Raw genomic sequence first — 23,494 nt, 5'->3', positions numbered from 1 at the left:
TCTCTCTCTGCGAATTTTCGTGCCTCAACAGTGATCTCGATTTTTCATATTTATAAAAAAAAAAATCATGTTGATATTGGCACTCCAAATGGATAAAGCGCGCGAATTTATAAGCGCACCTCCGCCGCTTTGTCCTATTAGCGAAAGACAAAATCGGAATTTCACATTTCAAAGGTGCACCCCCTCTTCGGCTAATCCACCCCACTTACAGGTTTACACTACGACACTGATTCATCTCGTTCGCTGATCAAACGAGCTCGGATTCCAACGAAATTTTACGGGGACCTATGGGGGACCCTAACCTAGCTTAGGGTGCAATCCGGGATCCTAGCTTGGTGATTGGATGGGGTTTTGCTCTAGCACCGCGAACTTGGGTCCGGTCAAAATGGGGTGTCTACACCGTTATGCCGCCCATCTCTTTTGGTAAATTTACATTTAGTTACCAGCCTTATGTGCTTTGATAATGACACTATCCTTTTCTGACAATCACAATCTTCTTTACTCTGCACTTTCTTGATTAGTCTTCCACTTTTGAATATCTCAACAATATGTATCTCCTCTACCCTTTCATTTGTTATGGCCCTCAGTGCATTCATGTTGGAAAATCCGATTACCTTGTCCATTACCTTTATTTATAAGATTATTATACTATTGTAGCATGTGGACTCTGAATTACTATAGATAACCAATACCAAAACACACAGATGGAGATATGCCTAGAGATTTCATACAAATTAACCATAGTCGGCAATATCATTTTGTCTCAATAAGGCATTTCAGCAAGCAATTGACAGGTAGTGCTCGCATCTGCTCAAAATAGGGTAAGGGTGAAATTAGAAGAAATTGCAATAATTTAAAAGCAAGGTAATTATTTAATTGGGGAGATCGAATAGTCAAAATACATCCCCAGCAGTTCATAAAATGGAGTAAATTTAAGTTAAAACCATGAGAAGAGTTCCAAGAACAACCAAAAAGAGAGAAACCCTAAATGAACAGATCATATCCTTTTAGGATGAAACACTTTTTGCCTATCTTCATCTAAAACAACCACAACCTTGGCATGGAAGTCACAAACGGACTCCTTTTGGGAAACCATTGCATTCATGTATGTATTTTACTGGAGATTTTGCCTTTGCTACATAAGTAATATACACATTAAAAGCAACCAACATCTAAGAAAAAAATGCTGCTTCAAATAGACTTCGTAAATTGTTATAAACACTTGCAGTCTATGGAACAGTCTGAAGAGATAAAATCATGGCAATGTCCATCCAACCAACGTCAGGAAAGTAGATTTTTTTCTTCATCCCCTCTCAAAACAAAGTCAGGATTTCTCATCCGAGGCAGAATGTTTCATCTAGGAAAGAAAAATTCCAATTAAAATGAGAGAGCCAAACCATGGAAAACTAATATTAAAGAGAAAGTTTTTGATGAGAAAACAAAATGACTAGATCTAAACATGCCTTGAAGGATTCTTTATCATTGAGGAATAGACCAAACCATCCATCAATTCCACTTTCGTCTTTATTTTTCAAACAAAATCCCATATATTGGAAGTGTTGTCCATTAATAAATAATATGAGGAAGTCTATAGGGCTCCCTTCCAAATATGAGATGAAAGGGCGCCCCCATTGGTTACTCATCACCAAAGTACCTCCTCAAATAATATACATCTCTTGAACTGAAAAAATTAACATTGGGAGAAAAATACCTGTATTTGGATGTACTTCAGTATTCATGCTGTGCGGCAAAGAGTGGTTGAAGTTGTTGTTTGATGGCATCATTTTCCCACTCCAATGCTTCCTACCGTTCTCTCTCGCCCTGATCATACCTTAGATTAGCTCTCCTTTGGATCCCCAAGGAAAGCCTCTTTAGATTCGGGCACCTATAAACGTCAATCATTTCAAGTGCATGAAAAGCCAAGGAGACCCCTTTGCAACTACTTCCCAATTTAGGTAAGTGTACTAGTTCTAAAAATCTCAACCTTATCCACTTAATTTACAAGTACCTCCTCCAATTCACCACATCTTGAAACATTCAACTCTTGTAAGTTAAGGAGTTGTTGAATCCATTGTCGGGCTCTGCTTGGATGCTTAAGCATTCTTTAGGGAAGTAAAGTCTATGGAGGGCGGCTGGATTTTTTATTCAATTAAAACTCCGGTAAAGCCATATAATGCCATGTGCTTTATTCTGATTGGATGCAAGTTAACCGGGAGAGAGAGAGAGAGAGAGAGAGAGAGAGAGAGAGAGAGAGACTTTGGAATATGGTGATCTAATCGAAGCGAGGCCTAATTTGATAGTCAAGTGGGGTCCAAGTGATTAGTCTGTCGGGCCCAGAGTATATAGGTTGTGGCACAAAATCTACTCCATAGATAAGATGATCATGACCCGCCATTTGTGTGATAGTATAAAACAGAAGGCACAGTATGAAAACATCCACAAATAGAGGGTTAGGATCATCCTATGAGGAGATGACCCAATAAAGTGGGCCCACTGTACTTTTTTTTTCCAAATCAATGAAAACCATAGGAAGTTCTTTTTTATTTTCTCTAAATATCTCCATTAACCGTCTAATTAAGAAGAAACACCTTTTTCTCTATGGATTGTTTTTTTTAAATCTCGTAGGCAAAAGTACTATTTACCTATTGATTTTTGAAATTATGTAGGGAAAGGCACATTTTTCCTTTGGATTTTTAGAAATTCCGCATGGAAAAGCACATTTTCCTTACGAATTAATTTCAATTTTCATAAGGAAAAGTAAATTTTCTCTAGGGTATTTATTAACTTCCATAGGGAAAGTCCAATCCTGTCCCTACGGATTATTCCGTAGGGAAAGGTGGATTATCCCTACGGAATTACAAATCTATAGGGAAAGGTCTTTCCCTACTGCCACCTAGCTTATGAAAGTTATCCACCTTGAAATTCTTAGTGAAAAAATGTTACCAATGATTTTGGTACTTTTCACTACGAATTTATCCGTAGGAAAAATCTAATTTTGTTGTAGTAAACAATGGATTGCATTCAACGGACATACACAACAGTATTATTTGATCATATGATAGTTAGATCAAAGAGTTCCTTAAGGCATGTTTGGATCTAGGGAAAATAAAATTATGGAAAGTAATAATCTCTTGGAAGCTTTTTTCGGTTTTTTTTCCTGATTTTATTTTTTTTCACTTTTTGGTTGACATTTATCAATTTTTTGGAATTCTTTTTCTGTTTGGTTCACATTCACTGTGTTTATCCCCACCAAATCAAGTGGCTTTCATGAAAAAAATGGTGAAAAATCAATCACTAACTAGGAAAAAAAAACCGTAGACGAAATCCAAAACAAGCTAGTGAATGCAAATGTTTATACAGATAAAAGAAAGCAGTAACGGGAACATTCTGCTGCCTGTGTACTATCTTGAGAGCTTTGGCATTGGATATCTACACATCTGTAATAATCTCTTCCTATAAGTAAACCAAACCTTGAAAATGGTGTTGAACTTAATATTGTTAACATGAATTGAAATCATTGAGTAATTCCACCAAAAATTTAGATCACCTAGAAAGATGGAAAGTGCAATGGGCAATATTGCAAAAAACGCAAATCAGAAAACTCAGCTATGCACCTACTAAATCAATCATTCGAATAAAAAATAAAGTCATTAGTAAAGCAGAAAGACTGGTTTTGGTCTTGTATAGCACGATTTTTAGGGAATTTACTTTCTCTGAAAGTTGAATAAAGTTTTTTATTTTTTCTAGGCAAGCTCAGGTTTGGCAAACACCGCTATACAATAAACAAGTTAATTATGCTGTTTTGTGGGCACCTGTGTAGATGGTTTTTTTGGAAGGATGCCTTTCAGTTTATAATTCCGCGTTAAATTTTTCTTTACCCATTTATTGAAGAATGTTTTATGTACGAAAATAAAAATCCCACTTAAATGAGAGAGCCAAACCATGGAAAACTAATATTACAGAGAATGTTTTTTATGCGAAAACAAAATTAATAGATCCAAACATGCCTTGAAGGATTCTTTACCAGAAAAGTTTCGAAAGTTGGCATAAGTACTCAATATGGGCGTAAGCCAACCCACAATGTGACATTTATTTTTGTTGAATGTGAACCCTTGCCTCGATGTAGCTTTTGACAATCCATACAGGCTCCATTTGGTTGCCTACCATCCATGGAAATGAAAGTGAAAAAGGACATCCTTTTGATAAAAAAAATTGAAAATTATGTAGAACAATTATCCATAAGGGCTTCGTCTACTTGATTTCCCTTGTTTGTTAATCATATTTGAGACTTTTTTAGGATACCCTTGAGTAGTTCTTAGTGGGTTACTTTAAGGATTAGATTTATACATTCTAAACTCATGACTCTGACTTCAAATCTTCAATTTTCAAGTCTTTCTCTTCATTATGAATATCCTTGATACAAATACAGATCAACCATTGACAGGGGAGCCGTACAGATCAACAATTCTGATGGAATGATTAACAGGGCAGTAAGAACCAAGAACAAACCTCATTGGATGGAAGATTATGTGGAGAATTAGACCGGAAATAAAGGGGTACTTAGATTAGTGGTTAATTTCTTTCATTAAGAAGTTTCTACTTGTAATTAGAAAAGGAATATCATTAGTTACAAACTGATATGTCAGAGTCAGATGTAACCAACTGATAGCGATGTTCTCTTATAAAGAGATCACGAAATCAGAAAAGGGGGATAAGAAAAGAAATATTCCTTCGTCACTCTCTTCTTCTTCTTCTACATCTGTTTCTTCTTCTTCTTCTCTCCCTCATCTTCTTTTCCCTCTGTTTCGTTCTCTATTTCTTTATAAATTTCCATTTGAGCAGATCTGACACTTCCAGAACTGTATCACTCCTCTTCTTTTCTTTAGCTCACTTGATCTTCATGACTTGTGCAAACCTTAATCCATGCTTCATCCTTGACTTTGATCCTTGATTGAATTGTATCTTTAACTTAAACACAACATGCATTAGTAAAAACATGATGAATCAACTAGTGTTTGGAATCATCAAAATAAGATTAGAGGATTGCCAAGGGTTGAGCCATTGGGTTTACAATTCTTTTTCTATTTGGTTCACCTTCATCAGTTTATCCCCACCAAATCAAATGGCTTTCAAGAAAAAAAGACGATGAAAAATCAATCAATAACAAACAACTATGGGCTGTCAAATTGCAATTGTGGGCTGCTTAACGACCAAATAAAAGAGCCCATTGGGCAGCGGCGATCGGCAGAGGCCTTGCCATGCACAGCGACAGAAAAAAAACAAACTGACACCAATGGTGTGGTTTTCGCTTAATGTCTGGTGGAATATAGCTGGACAATTAAATTAAAAATGGTAGATGAAATCCAAAAGAAGCTAGTGAATGCAAGTGTCGATACAGCTAAAAGAAAGCAGTAACATGAGCCTAGATTCTGTTGCCCGTAAACTATCTTGAGAGTTTTGGCATTGGATATCTACAAATCTGTAATAAGCTATGGCTATAAGTAAACCAAACCTAGAGAATGGAGCTGAATTTGATATGGTTAACATGAAGTGAAATCATTGAGTAATTCCACCAAAAATTTAAATCCCCCAGACAGATGGAAAGTGCAATGGGTGATATTGCAAAAAACACAAATCAATATCCTTGCTGATTGTCTGTGCAGATATTGCTTAAAACTCATCTAGGAACCTGCTAGATCAATCATTCGAAATATAAAAAAATTCATTAGGAAAGCAGAAAGAGTGGTTTTGGTCATGTTATGAAAACAGATTTTGTCTAAGAAGTTCTGATTGTGTTAGGAAAGCAGATTTTGTCTAAGAAGTTCTAATTGAATTAGGAAAGAAAATTTTGTTTGGGAAATTCACCACCTTGCCGTCAGTAAAGTAGATTTTTTCTTCATCCCCTCTCAAAAACAAAGTCAGGATTTCTCATCCGAGGCAAGCACTTCTCAAGTTCTAAAAATCCAATACATCATTGGAAATATAAAAAAAATTCATTACGAAAGCAAAAATCGTAGTCAAAATTCGAAACAAGATGACCCATATCCATCCTTTGGTTTTGATGCAGAATGTAGATGATGGGAAGTTAAATATAATAGCACGAATTTTAGGAAGTTTACTTTCTCAGAATGTTAAATAAAGCATTTTTTTATTTGTGGTAGGAAAGCTAGGGTTTGGCAAACGCCACTGATAAATTAAACAAGTTAACTATGCTTTCTGATGGAAAGTTAATTTAGCTTTTTTGTAGGATCTTGACACTACCAACTATCCCAAAACCGATTGGTGATGGGAAATGCGCAACCATTATCTTTATTAAGTAGCATCATGGGGCATTGCTGGCAGACAAGCCTAGGGCCATGTGGCCAACCTCCAATCTAGGTCCTAGCACCCACTCAAGCCAACAACCCCCACAACAATGATCCCAGGGAATTCGTGCACTCGACCTCGCTCTGATACCACTAGTAGGTTCGTGATGCTACCAAGTATCCCAAAATCATTTTTTGATGGAAAAGGCACAACCACTACATTTATTAAGCAGCATCATCGCGGTGTCTAGGGGCATTGTTGGCATACAAGCCTCAGATAACAGCGCCTACCCAGGCCAACATTTTTTTATGGGTGCCCATGTAGATAGTTTTTTGGAAGGATGCCTTTTAATTTATCATTCCTCGTTAAATAAGGCTCTTAGGAGCTTTTTTTTATTTCCCAATTTATTGAAAAAAAATTATTTATGAAAAGAAAGTTTCCAATTAAATGAGAGAGCCAAACCATCGAAAAGGCATGTTCGGCCACACTTCTCATTCTCGCCTAAAAATTCGGGCGGAAACGGAGTGATGAGAAAATTTCGAAACGGTTATTTATCGCTTCATGGAATCCTATTTTTCAGTCGAAAAAGTAGCAGAAATTTTGGAAACGGACCTTAGCAGGTCACGTAGCCGAATAAGATTTTTGTAATTTTTTTGGCTTTCGTCCGTCTCCACCCCTAAAATGGAGAAAATCCCGTAAAAGAATAGTTTCCGAACACGAATATTACAGAGAAAGTTTTTTACGAGAAAACAAAATGACTTGATGCAAACATGCCTTGAAGGATTCTTTACCAGAAAAGTTTCGAAAGTTAGCATAAGTAGTCGACATGGACGTAAGCCAACTCACAATGTAACATTTGTTTTTGTTGAAAATATTCCGTTGCCCCGATGTAGCTTTTGACAATTCATATTCAGGCTCCATTTGGTTTCCTACCATCCATGGAAATGAAAGTGAAAAAGGACAGATCCTTTTGATTATGACCATTCAATCATGCGGTTTTCGGCTTTCCTTCCACCAAGCGGAGCCAATCAACCAAAGCCTAAATATATATTGTTGGATGCGGGGGCAGGCGTGTTTGGCATGACTTCTAGGCCATTCAAATGTAGGACCTCCTATGCTCTAGTGAGCACCCCTCATTGTATTACAATTAAGTTGGCATCCTACTGAAACATTCCCTTTTCTTTTAATATCAGTTGCCCCTAACTTTACTTTAGGTTGATGATAAATGCTCCCTAGGATTTTAACCTTGGTTGTCCCTCTTAATGCTTTTTTAGGAAAATGATATGGGACCCCGAAACCTTGGGTATAAGTGCAGCTAGGCCGAATGTGGTAGTCAAGTTGAGCCCACGATATTGGGTGATCTAAGTGATTAGTCTGTTGGGCCCATAATAGGTAGGTTGTAAATGGAAGCCACAGCCTGTAAGCATCTACATATCGAATGGTTAGATCATCCCATGAGATTTTCAAGACACTGTCTATATATGCCGGGGCCAACAAATGAATATTTTTTATCAGCCAATAGAGCGGGCCCAGTGTTTTTTTTTTTTTTCAACAAATTGAGCGGGCCCAGCTTGACCAATAAATGAATGGTTTATAAGGTCCATAATTAATATAGAGGGCTGCTAGCAATTTAATTGGCTTTCTAACTCTCAATCTCGGTCTCGATTGATCATTTCATTTTCTAATTTTTGTTACAACAAATTAGAAAATGAAATGCCCAACTGGCACCAAGATTGAGAGTTTAAAAAAAAAAAATCAAATCTCCTCAATTAAGGATGACTAATGAAAGGACTAAGATTGAATAGGAAAAAAAAAAAAAAACCATCAACACACAAACTTATATGTTCAATACAGGAAATTCAAGGACTAAGATTTTTAACTGCCACAAGAGCTAGATCCAGTTGGAGAAGTGATTCGTAATGCTAGATCCCTTATAACATCATGCATCTTGACAGCGTCTGTCTCGGCACTTTCAAAAAGAGATGCACCTATGAGATTTTTTACTATAGTAAGCCCCTTATTTGCACCATTGATAAAACCTTCCCCCCTCCAATACTCAATTAATTCATCTATTGGTATCTTATGGTCTTCCGGATACAGTGCCCCGTACAAAAAGCAATTCTTTGTATTGTCATTGTTTAACCTGTCGAAACTGAATTTCAAGCGCTTAAACACTTTTCCCTCCATATCTTCTATATCAGAAGTAATTGGCGAGCGTAACTCATCTAATGCATTTTTCCACACATGGACATCCTCCTCCTTCCTCAAGCTCCCTCCCACCACGATAATAGCAAGCGGCAGACCATCGCACTCCTTAACCACATCCTTTGCTAAGGATTGTATGCTAGGATATTCAACAACATCCCCCACTTTGTTTTGAAAAAGTTGCCATGCTTCCTCTTCAGATAAGATATCCACCTTTATCTCTTCATCAGTATCCATCGACTTACAAACTTGTTGGCGTCTAGTCGTTAGCACTATTTTGGAACCATTCTCTTGGTTTAAGCGAGGGATTCCAACATTGTCTAACTCTATTTTCTCCCACATGTCATCCAAAAGATGAATGAACTTCTTTCTTTTCAATTCCTCATATATTCTTCTTCTCATATTTTCATTCGATTCATCACTTCCTAAATTCAATGACAATCGTTTTAAAATTTCATTTTGCACATTTCGCAAGCTCCAATCTTTTGAGATGTTACCCATATGACAATTTCAAACAACTGGGTTATTTCTAGTGAGTTGTTCAGATTTTCCATCACCGTCGTCTTTCCAACTCCACCCATTCCCCAAATTCCAATCTTTTGTTTTTTAATGTCTTTGATCCATCCCAATATTTTTTGCAGACTGCGACCAGTTGATGTGTTCCCTTCTATTGTTGGTCCAGGTATGGGTTCAGCTATATTTGTCGGTGCGTCAACGACCACCCCAACGACCCAAACCGCAGGTTCCTCCAAGAGATCTTTGATCAAAATATTGGAATCATCAACACGTTTGCCAAGCTTCAACCGCAATGAAACATCCGGACACCATCCCATCAAACAATTTTTCTCCTCTTTGTATTCTTTCTCTATCTCATTCACCTTACTCTGTAGCCTTTCCACCTTTTCAAGCCAAATTTTACATTCATTCGAAGCAGTCCCTCTGCTTCCATGCTTACTTATCTTGCCTTTTGATGTCTTCCCTTCTACTATACAGAACGCTTGCTTTTTCATTGAGATCTTTTAAATTCTTTTCAAGATTTTTGATGTAGCTAATGCGTCGAATAATAGGATAACCTAACCACTTCGCAATTTCAAATACCGGTGCCGCAAGGGACTGCATATTGACTGGAAAATAAGAAAAGAATGAGAGGCAAATAAAAGTGTGCATTCAATCTTATGAATAGACATATCATATATAATCCACCTCAAAGGAATCCAAATAAAAAGATCAATTCCACTTTCATCTTTATTTTCCAAATGAAATCCCATTTTGGAAGTGATTTCCATTAATAAATAATTTACATCTCTTACGATGGAAAAAAAAATGGGGGAGAAAAACCAGAATTTGGATGTTATTTGCTGTGAGGTGAAGAAATGTTGGAGTTGTTGTTTGATGGCATCATTTTCCCACCCCAATACTTCCCACCATTCTCTCTCGCCTTGAATATACCTGAGATCGAGTCCCCTTTGGATCCCCAGTGTAAGCGTCTTTAGATTTGGACACAGATAAACATCAATCTTTTCAAGTGCAGGAAAAGCCAAGTATACCCTTTGCAAATACCCTCCCAACTGAGGTAAGTTCTAAGAACCGGCCTCAAACTTTCTCCACTTCATCTACAATTACCTCCTCCAATTCACCACATCTTGAAACACTCAACTCTTGTATGTCAAGGAGTCGTTGAAGATTAATATGGCACCGAGAGAAAAGCTTCCTCAACTTAGGACAATGGTCCAATGTCAAAGACCTGACTCTGTTTGGAAGCCAATTTCAAGGGTTCCTGAAGCATTCTCTGAGCAAATATTGCACCTTTTAAATTACTTGGTGTCTTTTGTTTGCCAAAGTAACACCCAAATCCTTAGGGATTTCCGGACAACAAAAAAGTGTAAAAATTGGATGTCTTATGAGGTGACGTCACTTCTTTTTCCATATGAAATATCTCAAAAAAGACGATATAACATAGGCAATCCTCCTCTACTGTCTCTATATAACATTTTCTCTCTATCTCTCCCTCTCCTAGTTAACTTGCATCCAAATAGAGTAAAGATCATGGTTTTCCAAAGGTTTACATGACATCCAAAATCTTGCCTTCTATCATATAGACTTTACTTCCCTAAAGAATGCTTAGGCATCCAAACATAGGTAGCAAGGGTTCCACCAAGTGGCATCGACCCCCTCCCAAAGTCCCTGCAAATTAGGTAGAAATTAGAAACAAAAAGACTTAGATCCTCTAAGTTTGGTAAAGCAGCAGTCTCTTCTTGCCTTATAAGCCTTGTGCGATTCTCCCTACCAAATCCCTTATAAATAACATTAGAACATACATCTATTGACTTGAACCGAAAAAATAAAATAAAAAACCTGTGGGGCGAAATACCGTAATTGAGATTTGGGATGGGCTTCAGCTTTATAAAGTGTCGAAGAAAGGTTGGAGTTGTTGTTTGATGGCATCGTTTTCCCACTCCAATGCTTCCCACCATTCTCTCTTTCCATAAATCTTCCTTAGATTGGGTGCCTTTTTTATCCCCACGGGAAGCCTCTTTAGATTCGGACACCTAGCAAAATGTATCACTTCAAGTGCAGGAAAAGCCAAGGAGACCTCTTTGCAAATACTACCCAATTGAGGTAGGAATTGAAGATCTAACTGTCTCAACTTAGTGAGCAGTAATGGTAGAGCATCATCGTCGTCATCATCATGTTGGAGTTGGTCGACCTTCTCCTCTTCATTTACAATTATGTCCTCTATAGGGAACATTCAACACAATATTGACCTTATTCTAGGTGCGAGTTTGCCTAATCGTTCGCGGACATATGAGTATAAAGAAGAACAGATTATTACAATTGTAAAGAGGAAGAATTGGTTTGTAAGGGACTAGTTAGGGAAAAATGAGCTTGTGTGTTGTGCCAACATAGACGACAATAAGAAAGATGGAAATTAGACCATGTGTAGTCACAGTAAGGCCATTAATAAATTTATTGTCTGACGTATAGATTTACTATATCACAGCCGAATGATATGTTCAATATGGCTGGAACGGTCGACAATATTTTCCAAATTAGATTTAAGAAGAGGGTGTCACCGGATTAGGATCAGATCAAGTGACGATTGGAAGAAAGCCTTTATGACCAAGGAGGGTCCAATTATGTCATCTGGGTCACAAACACACCATGCACCATCATGAGGCTAATGAACCAAGTTCTCAAGCCTTATTGGTCAATTCAATGTGGTTTATTATGAGATTATGCTGATATACAATTATAGCAAAGAAGAGCATGTTGGTCACATAAGAAAGGCACTTCTTGCACTCAAAGGAAACAAGTTAGGTAAGAAGAATAGTTTTATGAAATAACCTTCTTCTTTTTTCCTAGTTGGTAGGCTCTACCGGCACCCATATAGATGAGAGGGTGAGAGCTATTATAAAATGACCTACACCTAAAACCACTAATAAAGTGCGATGTTTCGGTTGTGAAAATTTCAACAATATCATAGCACCCATTTGATAATGCAGTAGTGCGAGCGGAAGAAGAAATTGCAAAAGCGAAAACCCAAATAGAATTTCGCCACTTTTGATATACGATTTTCTCACGAACATAATATTGAAAAAAAACATCTAAAGGTTCCCTTTTTTCATATTCCAATTGTCCAATATATATCGTTTACAGGTTAAGACTCATGGCTAAAAAAAATTCGAGCTTTTTTTTTTTAAAAGAGGTAGCCGTATATATTAATAAAAATGCCCGAGTTGGACTAGATACAACGAAGAAAGAAAGAACAACAATGAAAGAAAGATCACAAGAAAAAAGATCATGGTGGGAGAGAGTCAAAGAGCACTAGAGAATCTTAAAGACTCCTTCTCTAGCTAAGTTGTCCACCACCTGGTTGACAAATCGCCAAACATAATTAAACACAACCTCCAGGTGCCTGACCTAATCAAATATCTCATCGAATAACCTATCAAATCTCCACAGAGGTTTATGAGACCCTTTAAGCCAACTAGTGATGTTAGAAGAATCTCCTTCAACCACAATATTATCAAGGTAATTCTTCTTCATAAACTCCATACCTTGGTAAACTGCTCTAACCTCTGATTCTGAGGCATCAGTCGTCCCAATAGTCCAATCAAGCACAGAGCACCACTCCATACTTAGATCCGAGAACTCCCACAATATTTGTAGGACCCAAGTTCCCCAAACTAGAGCCTTAAAAAAAGACTTTTAGGTGCTAATATAATTAAAATTAATAAAAGATAAACTTCCTTATTTAACTCCTAATAAAAGTAACTCAAAAGATAAAATCTACGATTTCTAAATGTTTTAGCGAGAGATAAGTCTCAATAGCTAGTGTTTATAGGAGCTCTGGTTCATCCGTTGAAGTATGCCTCAGCTAAGGTGGAGTCATAGGCAAGTGCAACTTAACTATATTCAGTGCCAGTTTTTATAGAAATCACATTAGCGTTTCTGATTCGGATCCATACCTGGTGGATCGAGATTCCCGAGTCGAAGCACAAATAGCTGGGATAGCTGTGGGAAATACTGGAGTAGAACCATTTGTTGGAGACCGATCGGTCAATTGCCAGATTGGTATTTTACTTAGAAGTATGCCATGCTATTAATCTGCCTTGGATGATCCACATCTTTGGGTCAGGCGCTATGAGCACATTGAACTATCCATGTGGCTAAGAGACTTCACAGCCCAGGCACAACGGCGTAATTATCAAGGGTAAGCTTGAGCAACAAGGGGATGATTTGACACAATGGAAGGCTCTGAGGTGTAAACAGGCATTGAGGCTGCTGCACGCTAGTATTCGCACCGTTATTCCCTTTATTGAGAGGGACAGACTTCCTTTAGTCTCTGCAGCTGCTGCGGCTAGAGCTGAGGTTTATTAGGAAACAAGATCTCTTAAGATTAGTTAGTTTCCTAAAATATCTCATTGAAATTTTGGCATGGAATCTTAGAAAAGGATATGTACGCATCAGACTCCCTGGGTTGGAGTAAATACGACCTCCAATTTAAATCTTCGAAGCGTGCACGTTCTTACTAATTTTCACCGGCATCATTTTCCCATGATTCAGAAAAAGTCGTCCTCAAGTTTTGAAGTGTCGAAGAATGCTCCCATGATTCAGAAAAAGTCGTCCTCAAGTTTTGAAGTGTCGAAGAATGCTAATCATCTGAAACTCTAGAGCATCAAACTCTTCTAAATAATCTCTTACACAAAAAGATAATCATTCTTGATCTTGAATCGGCTTGAATTCATAAACATCTGTTGTAGGCTTCAATTTATGATCTAATAAAAATGAATCGACAAAAATTAATGAAGAAATCAAATTAGTAATTCGCCATTTACCCTCCACTTTGATCTCCATGCCGCCAAATTCAATTTTTTTTCTTTTTCGTTCGTGCTTTCATATCACACAACAACCATCTCTTGTGTCACCACATCGTCGCAACTCCCACTATCAATGATAAGATTATTCATAGTACGCCGAGTAACCAAAGCCTTGCCATGATCATTCCAAGTGATCTTATCACTCTGATCATCATTGTAGTCATCAAAATATGGTTGTTCATTTAGAACCTTAGATTCAACCAACTCGTCAAACTCTTCGATCAAATTTAAATATGGTTGTTCAACTAGAACCTTCGATTCGACCAACTCTTCAAATTCTTTGACCAAATTTACATGCGTTAGGTTTCGGCACTCTGCCACTACATGACCGAAACCCAAACATTTAAAGCACATATTAATATCACGGTATGGCTGATTCGGACTCGTTCGATCATGAAATTCAATTTCACCCGGCTCACCTCGCGGAGCACGATGATAAAAATGGTTAAAATCCTCCAAGGAGAGACTATTGCCAACAAGACTTAGAGTTTTGTTGGACTTGCATCCTTAATACTTCTACTTCATCGATTCGGTGATCTTGACGGGGAGCCTCCATAGGAACAACTCGATCACGCCCACGAGCCATGGTAGTCGCATCTTCATAACAAATGCCAAGGATCAACGAGAGCTCTGATACCAAATCATTGTTGCAAAATCAAAAACCAAAATAGAATTTGACCACTTTTGATTTACAATTTTCACACAAACCACCAAGAAGAGAAAACATAATATTGAAATAAAAATTCAAAAGCTCCCCTTTTTCATATTCCAATCATCCAATATATATCTTTTAGAACTTAAGACTCCTTGCTAAAGAAGTCTTATTGTTACTATTATCATTAAAATTAATAAAAGATAAACTTCCTTATTTAACTCCTAACTCAAAAGATAAAATATAGGATTTCTAAACATGCTAGCTAGAGATAAAAGGTTTATTAGGAAACAAAATCTCTTATGATCAGTTAGTTTCGTAAAATATCTCTCATTGAAATTTTGGCATGGAATTTTGGAAAAGGATGCGTCTGCATAATGCGACGACTTTTTTTTTCCTCTGTTGCCCATTAACTGTTGCTACAACATAACATTGGCGACTGCCAAATTCACCGTCGCCAACAAATATGAATCTGTGACAGTAAATTTCAAATCAACCCTACTATAATTTTTGGGGGACGGTTAATTATTTACCATCACTGTATAAAAAAAAGAATATTTAATATTTTTCAATCAAATTACCATTCAAATATATATATATATATATATATATATATAGAGAGAGCGAGAGAGAGAGAGAGAGAGAACTGTTGGTGCGCTTAAGCTCACCATTTTTTTGGTGCGCTTAAGTTGTTATAACGCCTCCCATTCGTTTAAATGTTTGGGTCTTCGTTTAAATGTTTGGGTCCCGCTTAAGCGCACCAATCGGAGGCGTTATAACAACTTAAGCGCACCAAAAAAATGGTGCGCTTAAGCTCACCAACAGTTTTCTCATACATATATATATATATATATATATATATATATATATATATATGGGAATTGCTAGCGTCCATCGCAAAAGGGTTTTCACGGCTAGTCTATCGCACATCAGACCAACCACCCTCGTTAATGAAGACAACAACTTTTGTCCATTCACAAGGTGGCAGGTCCGACATGCAACAGACCAGTTAGAACTGTCTCCTTAATACAGTGTGACACCTCACTTCCACACCCTCAATCCCACCTTTGATTGATCGGAACTGTCTCCTTAATACACCTTGCTTTGGATCTCCTTTGGCAAATAAATCTCCTCACATTGAATAACAAGTATATTTCTTGTTGAACATTGACAGTAAAAAACAACATTTAAGCAACAGTTTGCATTAGAATAAATTGATCTTATGATCGTAAGATCAAAGAGTTATTTAAGGTATGTTTGGATCTAGGGAAAAGAAAATCATGGAAAGTAATACTCACTTAGAAGCATGTTTTTCAGATTTTTCTTATATATATATATTTTTTAACTTTTTGGTTGGCATCCATCAATTTTTTGGACTTCTTGAAAAGACCATGTGAGGCCCAAGTAGATGGCAACCCTAGCAATGAATGCAAGATCATTTAACAATGAATGCAAGAAGATGAAATCAAGATGCAAGTAAAGTAAGAAAGAGTAAGAAAATGTGCACCGAGGTTTTGTAGTGGTTCAGTCTTAAATTCAAGACCCACTCCATTCCCACCAACAAACGTGATGGCTTTCACTAAGTCGATCCTTTTAACTTCAGTGATGATCCCACCATTACAACCGATCTTCTTAACCTTGGTGAAGATCCCACCACAGAGAAGGCTTTATTATATCTCTGAACACTCGCCACGAAGATGGCTCCGTGTCTCCTAGCACTAACCAAATACAATCAAAGAAAATTAAAAATACAATGGCCTCTCAAAAGGCAAATATAACACTTAGCTCACAACAAGTTTCTCTCTTGAAAGAATGTACAATTTGAAGCCTAGGATCTAATCCCTTCAAGAAATCCAAATTGAAGCACAAGGGTGTTAATCACTCATATTAGTGATAAAAATGTCTTTTGGAGTGTATTTTTCCATTCTAAAGGGGTTAGAGAACCCTTTTTACACACAAACTGCCCAAAACCAGACATTTTAGGGCTCCCCTAAGGCAAGTTTCAAACTAGCCGTTATGCCATGATTTGTGGACACAGACACGAGTGTCGCATGTCGACACGGACACGGAGCGTCGGACATGGCAAACCACCAAACTTTAGAAACGGGGACACGGCTAAAATAGAAAGTATATGTAATAATGATTTGTGGATATGGATTCATGTGTCCAGTTTCGACATGGATATGAGTTGTCTAAATGATGTAAACACAATATTCAATAAAAAAAATAGAATGTCACACTTGACACGGTACAAAAACATGTCCACACACCCACATAAAGTCTAGCAATACAAGTAAGAGTGTCCAAAGGAGTGTCGACACGTGTGGACACGCGTGTCGTGTCCGACACGGCAGGACACGTGAGTCGGCAATAAATTCGCAGTGTCAGACAAATCATAGCCGTTATGCTTTTTTTTTTTTTTTTAAAAAAAAACAATTTGCCACTGGAAGTAGGCCATGCCAGTCTACTGGGCAGCCTGACTAGCCACAAGACAATTTCAGGATTTTTCCAGTTTTGCGCAGTCATTTTGTAAAATTCATATATCCCTTGTTTCTCATCGGATTTTGACGTTCTTGTGCTCTACAAATAAGAGAATTTGATGTTTATCTAGACCAATTATCAAGTGCCAATTTGATGTTTTTTCATATTTAAGCTCACTTTGGTACTTTGGCTTTGGGTCTACTTGATTTCCCTTGTTTGTTAATCATATTTGGGACCTTTTTTAGGATACCCTTGAGTAGTTGTTAATGGGGTTTTTTAAGTATTAGATTTATACATTCTAAACTCAAGACTTTGACTTCAAATCCTAAATTTTGATCTTCTTCTTCGAGTCTCTGTCTTCATCATGAATCTCCTCTTCTTTCCTTTGGCTCACTTGATCTTCATGATTTGTGCAAACCTTGATCCATGCTTCATCCTTGACTTTGATCCTTGATTGAATTGTATTTTTAACTTAAACACAAAATTCATTAGTAAAAAATGATGAATCAACTTGTGTTTGGAATCATCAAAACAAGATTAGAGGATTGCCAAGGGTTGAGATATTGGGCTTACAATTCTTTTTTCTATTTGGTTCACGTTCATCATGTTTATCCCCACCAAATCAAATGGCTTTCAAGAAAAAAGACAATGAAAAATCAATCAATAACTAACAACTATGGGCCGTTAAATTGCAATTGTGGGCTGCTAAACGACCAAATAAAAGAACCCATTGGGCGGCGGCGATCAACAGAGGCCTTGCTGTGCACAACGACAGAAAAAACGAACTGACAATTCTGTGGTTTTAGCTTAATGTATGGCGGAATAGAGCTGGACTATTACTAAAGACACCATGCATTTACTCTTTTTTTCCCTAAATCTTGAGAAGTATTGAAAATCTTAGGAAAGAAAAAACCGTAGATGAAATCCAAAACAAGCTAGTGAGTCGATACAAATAAAGGAAAGCAGTAACATGAACCTAGATTCTGTTGCCCGTAAACTAACTTGAGAGCTTTGGCATTGGATATCTACAAATCTGTAATAAGCTCTGGCTAAAAGTAAACCAAACCTAGAGAATGGAGTTGAATTTGATATGGTCAACATGAAGTGAAATCATTGAGTAATTCCACCAAAAATTTAAATCCCCCAGAAAGATGGATAGTGCAATGGGTGATATTGCAAAAAACACAAATTAATATCCTTGTGAAAACTTATACGTTTAAAAGATTAAATAAGTTCGAAAATTTGAAGCTAGGAACGGAAGAATTTTACAAAATTTGGGATTTTAATGTTGAAATCAAGTGAAAGCTTATAACTTAAGTCTAGGTGAGAGATGGTTTCAAAGGTTAAGATTAGGACCTAAATTTTGGAACAGATATGGGAGGATGTGGCTACTAACCTCTTGCGAAGAATAGGCGAGGTTCACAATTTGCTTAAATTGCTTAAATGCGAGCGAGTTTTAAGCTACTAACCTCTTGCGGAGAACTTGGCCCAATTGCTTGGCAGCAAGGTTGATAAGGCAGTAAAATTATATTGACCTTTACGGAAGCTTTGTTGATTGGTGAGTCGAAGGACCGGTGCGTGACGATGAATAGGTTCCCTTGGGCTGTCTCAGTGTGCTTTATAATCTGTGATGAAGGGCGAAACTGATGTACGAATTGTACACCCCGGAGTGTGCTATTGCAGACAAGGTCGATGTCGATTCTATTGGCTGCGTTGATAACTTTTGCAATATAATAAACAAACAAGACAGAATACACTAATACAGAACAATGCAAAAATCAGCTTTGAGAATGAAGAACCTGACAAGTTCAACTGGGTTAGTATAGCAAATTAAGATTCAAGATGCAAATGATTTGACGAGATGGGTGAACTGATCTATATAGTAAATGAAATTTAAGTTCCAAGCAGCTCAAATGTATCAATCCCAAGATATGTAAAGGTTAACGGTGCAGCAGAAATTAACAACGCCATGGGTATAAGACAAAATATGTAACTGGTGTAAGTAGTTGCTCTAAATTTTAAAGTGACTTTAATACTAGTTGCGAATAATAAAGCTCTGAATCTAACAATGAAGGCAAGGCAATATAGATTTGAGCAATGCAAAATGGTGAGTGCAGGTCTTTTGAACCAGGATAATGAAAAGGGGTTTCAAAATACCAGGTTAAAACAAGCTTCCTTTGGTGGTAAAAAACAGGGAGGGAAAAAAAATCACATGCTTACACCTTGCTTATTGTCTGTGTAGAAATAAGATACTGTACAAAACTCATCTAGGCACCTGCTACATCAATCATTCGAAATAAAAAAAATTCATTAGGAAAGCAGAAAGAGTGGTTTTGGTCGTGTTAGGAAAGGAGATTTTGTCTAAGAAGTTCTGATTGTGTTAGGGTCCGTTCACTTGTTTTCTCGAGAAAGGAAAGGAAAGAAATCTGACGTGACAGAAAGGAAAGGAAAGGAAAAGAAACTGTGCTGGAAAAGGAATCCTGCGGCTATTGCGGCTATTCACTTGCGCAGGAAAACTTGAAAAATCCAGAGAAAAGGTTTCTTGTGCCGGTTCACTTGCCAAGAATATAGTCCAAAATATACACCCACAACCACCAATAATTCATTCAACCACCAAAATTATACTCCAAAAACCCCAATTGCAAGAAAAAACCCAAAAAAAAAAAAACTTCCAAAACCCCAAGATCTCAAACCCAAATGCAATAGATAAAAGGGGAAACTCGAAAAACCCCCAAACAAGGAAAGCCAAAGAAGATATGAAACCCCATCAAATCCAAATCCTATTGTAACATAGCCAAAATAAACACCACAAAATCCGAAACCTTTTTTTTTTTTTTTGCAAACCCAGCTTGTTATCAAGACATGCTTCAAAACCTAAAAACCCATTTTCTTTGCAACCCTAAAAATGGAAGATCAATATCAATAAAGAGAGGGTTTTTGCAGCCACAAAAATGGGTTCCAGCACAAACTTAAGATCAATGTGAAGATCAAAGAGAGTTTTTGAAACCCTAAATACGAAAAATGAGAATGGGTTTTGCAACCCTAAAAACGCAAGTTAGGAGAGGTTTTTTGTAACTCAATAAAAAGATCGAACAGGGTTTTCTGCAACCCATTTCACAAGATCGAAGAAGTTTTTTGCAAACCCATTTCTGAAACCCTTTTTTGCAAACCCATTTCCAAAGATGGGGACCCATTTCTGAAACCCCATTAGAAGATGGAGACCCATTTGACGAGAAATCGTAAAAATCTGAAGATGGAGACCCATTTCCGAAACCCCATTTGCAGAAATGAAAAAAATGATGAAAAAAAAGGATAGAGACTGAGAGAGAGATTAGAGAGAGGCGAAGGAGAGGTACCTTGCTTTGGGTAGTCTTGCCGGAGAAGACGAACTTCCGAGGGTTGGGCCTAGGTTTTCTCTTCCTCGCGCGAGGTCGAAAAAAGAAGCCCGACTTTTTTTCCTTTCCTTTGTTAAAGAAACGAAATCTCGCAGCTTTGGTCTGAAATGAAATCTAGCCTTTGCGGGAAAGTAAGACTTTCCACGTCATTTTGCAAAATTTCCACGTCTGATTTTTGGGTTTCGCGTGAAACTAAGAGAACAGCCCCAAACTCAATTTCTTGGGAAAAAAAGCGGAATTTTCCTTTCTTTTCCTGGCCGAAAAGGCAAGTGACCTAAAGAAAAGGTAGCGGAAACCCACGCATCTTTTTCAAATAAAAAAAGGGAAATGATTTCAACACAAACATGTTTTGATACGCTCATGTTTCTTGTCTTTAATATTTAAAGAGCTGTAAAAGGGTTTTTACAATCACCAAAAGGACTTACTAACAATTAAATCCTAAAAGACAATATACATGAGCGTCTTGTATCAAAACATAGCTATGCTGAAATCATTTCCCATAAAAAAAAATAAAAAAAATAGAAACAAATAGAGTGAATGCTTGGAAACGGGTGAAAATATCATTTCTTGATGATTCTAAATTACTAGATAAACAAGTAAAACTGAAGTCTCATCCACAACCTACATTTCAACTTGATTTGAGCAGCAACCCCATTTCTATCCCATGTCATGCCTCCTTATCCTCACCCTCTAATTCTGCCTTCACTAAACCATACGTAAGGTTTACCTCAATGCATGTGTCACTACGATGGTTTTAAATTTCGGTTTCGGTATGCATTTCGGCCCTCATCGGCTTCGAAATTTGGGCGAAATCCGGTACACCATTAAAAATAATATTTTTTTTAATACCAAATTTTGGGAAAATACTATATAATTAAAAAATTAGAGATTTTTAGGTTGAATTTCGTTAAATTTCAGACGAAATATTTAAAAAAAAGAAATTTCAGACGAAATCATGTTTAACATTTCGGTTGTTGGCCATTTCAGTTTCGGTGCTGACCGAAATCCGCGGTCGAAATTTAAAACCATGGTCACTACAAACTGACCGAAATCCGCAGTCGAAATTTAAAACCATGGTCACTACAAACTCTTCTTTCTTCAGTGCCCTTTATTGTATTCTCACCCTTTCTTCTTGGCTCAATAAGTTTAACTGGTTACGTAAAATGGCTCAATTTTTGGGCAACAGCAAGGCCACAAGGACAACTGGAATTGCTAGAAACCACCACATAAAAGCCAAGCAGGAAAGAGTAAACACCATGTGGGACCCATGCCTGTTTTTTTAGAATTGATTTTGACTCAAAAACTGGATTATAAACAGTTTTGAACCAAAAAACAATTCTCAAAATCCAAAACAAACATCGGTAGCCTAAACGTCGGCATGCAGTGCAATGAAACAAGCAATAGAAGGCTTCAAACTATTGCTCTTCTAACTGAAACGTCAGTGTTACTTTAAAAACAGCCATACATAAAAATCTATGTTCCTTTTCAAATCCCATGAATTTCTTAGTTTCCGAAGCAGTAAAAAATGTCTACAAACAAAGGGGCTGCCCACTTTCTAGAGATGGAAAAATTCATGAACCACACCCTTGACAATATAGATACAACATTCTCTTGTCATGCTAACCTCAAAATCATTCCGATTTCTGCGATCTGTCGCAAATAGCTCAGTAGCGTCTTGGATGGGGAGGATAGCAATGATTAAATCAGTCCTGCTGAATATGCCAATTTACTTTAGTGCCCAATGTCATTGAATGTCTTGAGCTCCTTCAGTCGGGAATTTTTTTTATGGAAAGAAATGGCAGCAAAAAATATAAGGGGTGATTAGGGGGATTGGATTCATGGAGGGCTTATAGGTCTTTTAGGATCGAGAATTCGGATGGTATTAAGCTGTGTGGCAGACTCAAGGGATCAAGTTTAAATTTGATGTGAGGGATTGGCTTAGATTTTGGGAGGACTGACGTTGTAGAGAGTTCCTCTTAAAGCATCTCATCACGTCTTTTATAGATTAGCAAGGTCTATGATTATTGAGGTGGTTGAGCTATATATGAGGAGAAAGTTGTTTGAAAGGATTGGATACAAGGATCTGGAAATGGTGACCAATGTTAGTTTTTCCGTCAAGACTTCTAATTTCAGGTTGTTAGATCCTACTCAGTCTGTAGTGAAGTTGGTTGCTTGACTTAATTTAGAATATTTTATTTTTTTGAACTTTTTGAATATTTCCTTTTTTTCTAACAGGATATGGGCATCGAGGACCCGGAATTTGTTGAGCTAGTCAATCAAATTGAGGAACTTGAGCATGAATTATTTTCTCATCCACTACATAAGGTTTGCATGATTGTCATTCTTACATATCTAATGTCTGGAAAATTGCTTTTGATACATGCTGTTGATGTGTTACAAATGGTTTGTGTGTATGTCATTATTGTTCTCTGTGTCACATTCATGTGGGTGTTTTTAGATGGATATGTTATTCATTTTTCTTTCTAGAGGATAATGTGGCCTTGGGTTTTTTTTTCTTTCTAGTTTGGTTGGGTTTCATTTCCTTCATGTATGATTTATCATTACCTTCACTACGCATTCTGGTAAATTAAACTACGGTACCACGTTCTAGCACTCCCATCTTTCCTTAAGCTTTTCCACCCCAATTTTAGTAGCTACACTATCTGTCTTGGCAGGATCCTCCCCATAGACAACAGCTTTTTACTCCATTTCCGCAATCTCCTTTTGGAATGCAGTGATACTGAATGTAGCTGTTGTGAGGCTTTGACAGATGGCTCTAATTCGATCACATTACTGAGTATGCCTACATCTTTGGCCGCCAATTTAAGATATTTAGTCGCAATTACTGGTTCGATGGCAGTTAATTCAAAAGCCAACTTTGCATTTTTGACAATTAACTTCACCTCCGTTGACATCAATTTCTTTAAATTTAACAGTCAATGCTTCTTCATCGGCCACCATATCTAACATAACAGTAGACAACTCACTCTTTTTACGAACCATTACTTCTTTTATCGATGTTGTTAATCTACATGGTGGAGGAGAGAGAGATGGAGAGAGAGATGCGTGAGAGA

At 37.3% G+C, this 23,494-nt stretch overlaps 2 long non-coding RNA genes across 2 annotated transcripts; both read right to left on the bottom strand.

The window, feature by feature from the left end:
* Positions 1-913: 913 nt before the first annotated feature.
* LOC143862519 (uncharacterized) lies at positions 914-2,216 on the bottom strand. Its single transcript, XR_013240336.1, has 2 exons — positions 1,712-2,216; positions 914-1,357 (listed from the first exon to the last, which is right to left on the bottom strand). It is a non-coding gene; the product is annotated as an uncharacterized LOC143862519 (long non-coding RNA).
* Positions 2,217-4,049: 1,833 nt separating this feature from the next.
* LOC143862249 (uncharacterized) lies at positions 4,050-20,601 on the bottom strand. The gene is made up of 2 exons (XR_013240231.1): positions 16,052-20,601; positions 4,050-9,635 (listed from the first exon to the last, which is right to left on the bottom strand). It is a non-coding gene; the product is annotated as an uncharacterized LOC143862249 (long non-coding RNA).
* Between the last annotated feature and the right edge of the window lie 2,893 nt (positions 20,602-23,494).

The sequence above is a fragment of the Tasmannia lanceolata genome, unplaced genomic scaffold, assembly GCF_043159265.1.
Source record: "Tasmannia lanceolata isolate RefF3 unplaced genomic scaffold, GAP_Taslan_0.1 ptg000037l, whole genome shotgun sequence".
Classification (NCBI taxonomy): domain Eukaryota; kingdom Viridiplantae; phylum Streptophyta; class Magnoliopsida; order Canellales; family Winteraceae; genus Tasmannia; species Tasmannia lanceolata.
This window is presented reverse-complemented; position numbering and strand designations above follow the sequence as displayed.